The sequence below is a fragment of the Silene latifolia genome, chromosome 1 (assembly GCF_048544455.1).
Source record: "Silene latifolia isolate original U9 population chromosome 1, ASM4854445v1, whole genome shotgun sequence".
NCBI classification, from domain to species: Eukaryota; Viridiplantae; Streptophyta; class Magnoliopsida; order Caryophyllales; family Caryophyllaceae; genus Silene; species Silene latifolia.
Window position 1 is genome coordinate 37,267,509 of NC_133526.1, and position 3,420 is coordinate 37,270,928.

At 35.4% G+C, this 3,420-nt stretch overlaps 1 non-coding gene across 1 annotated transcript; it reads right to left on the reverse strand.

Moving 5' to 3' along the window:
- Positions 1 to 886: 886 nt before the first annotated feature.
- Positions 887 to 993, reverse strand: LOC141619609 (small nucleolar RNA R71). The gene has a single exon (XR_012531764.1). It is a non-coding gene; the product is annotated as a small nucleolar RNA R71 (small nucleolar RNA).
- Between the last annotated feature and the right edge of the window lie 2,427 nt (positions 994 to 3,420).

The window sequence follows — 3,420 nt, forward strand, 5'->3', positions numbered from 1 at the left end:
ACCACTAGTTGTAATAGAAAATCTCATCTCAATTCCCGTCCCTTGGGATCCGACCTTTACTTGCCTCTTTACTAATTGTAGAGTTTTTTGTGAAGTTATAAATTGTGTTTTGGTCTAGGTGCTCCTAACGACAAGTACCGAAAACTAAACCTCCCGGAGAGTCCGACCAAAAATGGCGCCGTTGCCGGGGACGGTGTTAACTTGATTTAGATTTTCTTATATTGTTATTAGTTGTGTCTTTCTTTGCCTTGGGGAAGTAAAACTCCTTAAGGTTTGTTCTAATTGTTTTCAAGTTGTTTGATATTTTGCATGTCTAGAAGATCACAAGGTAACTTGTTACCCTTTGATCACGAAATTGAAAGGACTTTGACAACCAATAGAAGACTTGCTAGGAGAACTTTGAGAGGTATTGGTGAGGTTGTAGATATTCAACCAAATACTATTGAGTTCATCAACCCTTTTGCAAGAGAAGGTGAGGAGAACCCAACACAAAATCCAACACAAAATCAACCCACAATGCCTAAATTTTCATCACATTCCGTACCCACCGAGGAGAACCTACCCAATGGTACTCCCACACTACAACACTTAACCGGAAATTTCATTGCCAAATCCGCATTTATCCAATTAGTCGAAAGAAGCCAATTTGGGGGGATGCCTAGTGAAGACCCTCACTCTCACATGGAGACTTTTTGTGACGATTGTGATGCGACATCTCAAACCGGTGTAACTCAAGACCAAATTCGATGGGTCTTATTTCCTTTCTCTAATTGGCACCGCGAAACAATGGTTGAAAGGCCTTTATAAGGCTACTCTCGGAATTGATTTTTGGAAGAAATTGGCTCTAGCTTTCTACAAAAAGTTCTATCCACCGGAAAAGACTAACATGCTAAGAGCTCAAATTACGGGCTTTAAGAAAAGAGATGAAGAATTTTTGTATGAAGCTTGGGAGCAATTCAAAGGAATTTGCCGCTCATGTCCTCCTCATGGACTTAGTGAGTGGTTCTTGGTAAAACAATTTTGGAACGGTCTTTATGAGGACTCAAGGAACATTCTCAACATGGGGCCAAATGGAATGTTCACCGAAGTTGATGACAATCAAACTTAGAACAAAATTGAGGAAATGGCGGTCCATAACTCACAATATAGTAGACCTCGCAAGGCTACTAGAGGAGGAAAGCATGAAGTGGACTCCATTACTCAATTAGGTGCTCAACTTAGTGCTCACATTGATACCATCAATTTGAAGTTTGAAAAAGCTATGGCTAGACTTGAAGAAGCCTCAAAATAACCAAAGCATCATGTTAATGCCATGACGGCATCTTCATCAATCCCAAGTGGAATATGTGAGAATTGTGGAACTTTGGGACATGACCAAAGTGAATGTCGGGGAACAAATGAACAAGTGAATGTGAAGAATCTATTGATCCAAAATACCTTTCTACGGATTACACATTTACTAACCCAACTCGTACAACTAACTCTAGCTGTAACTCAATGAGTACCGTTAAATACTCGAGTGACTAACTTACGCTAATAAGAAAGCACTAATTATTTTAACAAAGGTTCACGTTAATGAACGAGTTAAGAAATCAACTAAGCACTATTATCTTATAACGATAAATGAAGAACGAGTATGCGAGTTTTATGACACACGACCTTTCAAAATAGCAAATCGTTTTTTTTGCTTAAAACACACGGTTTGCTTTGTAAAAATTAAAATCAATTTTTTTATGCTTAAGGTCTCTATTTTAGATGTTGTAAATAGCAAAGTATTTATAGAAGAAGAAAGAGTAGGCTACACGGTTTTGTCAAACCCTAATAGCCGAAATAATAAAATATAGAGACAAATCATATCTTCTTATTATCTCTTCCCTAAAAGCCCTCAAAAGATAATAAAGAATATTCAAAGAGATAGAATATAATCTTTCCAAATATTATCTTTACTATAAATTCTAAGATTATGATAATATTTCCTAAAACAAGAATATCTTTAACCATAAATAAATATATTAAGTAAGATATATAAGATATGTAAAGATATTATTATAGAATAAAATCTTTACCTAATATCCCCTAGGCAACACGAGATATCACGGCGCATAAGTCTCGTGAATCGTGCAAACCCTAGTCTTAACATATAATTAGAATTTAGGTTTTAAGAGAGGCTATATAGAAACCCTAATTAGTAGCAAAGTCCAACTCATAAGTTGATCCATCATGACTACCAATTAACGTTTACTATAAAACCGAACTCCTCACTAAACCGGGCTTTAATATATAAATACTTTCATTGAAACATTTAAAACAAACTTTAAACAATTATAAAATAATTTTCGAAACAATTATAAGTCGTGTATAAAAACTCAGCATTTCAATGTTATAGTAGAAGAGCTATAACATTGAGCTCTTTTACTAGTAATGTTATAGCTGCAAAGTTATAACTTTACTAATTCAAGAAACTCATTCTTGATTACCATTACGAGATAATCACCTATACTATTCTAATCTTCAAGAAGATCTTCGAGTATAAGCTACGTCATCATCCAAGCTTGATTAATCTTTAGACGAACTTCGTCTTCACATAGATCTTGAATGAATCTTGAACTGTTTGATCTTGAACGAAGGCTTGAACTTCTCACGCAACTGTCACAATCTTCTTTGTTGCTCGTAATAGGTTAGTTCTAAAATACTCAACAAACGATTACACGCAACAAGTATATAGAATGTAAAACACCTTGACATCATCAAAACACAAACATATAAATTATATGGTTCAACAAATTCCCCCTTTTTGATGATGGCAAGTCTCCTAAAATTGTGACTAAGTAAAAAGTTCCCCCTCAATATAATACCATTATCTTGATAATAAAGATTAACGCAAGATCAATACACTTTTTCAAAAACCGAAACTTTAAGGACTTTAAGAGACAATTGGTCTTGACAAGGAGCAAGCTTAGGTAGATGCTTACTATAGACGTTTTTTCCTCCTCTTGACATCATCGAAAAGCTAAGCACAAATAAAAAATGACTAGAATAATATAAGACAAGACAAGAGATAAAACGTCATAAGAAATAGTAATAACACGCAAAAACTTTAAGCATCCAAAAGATAATTAGCATACAAACTAAGAATTAAACATGTTTAAAGCCAAAATGGGCCGAATGAACACATGTCTAACGAAACACTTGGGCCATAACCACAAGCGTATTGCCAAAATGGGCCGAATAAGAAGTTTGTTTAACACACCATTAAAATAAATAAAAAGAAAGCTAATTAAGGTAAGGGCTAATGATGGTAAGGCAGGGAGATCAAATATTTCGGGTACGGTACGGGTTCACGTAGTCGGGCCTAGTACGATGCTCTAAGGCATCAAGACGGTCAAACGAGCTCCGAACCAGCTGCGAAAGAGTACCAAT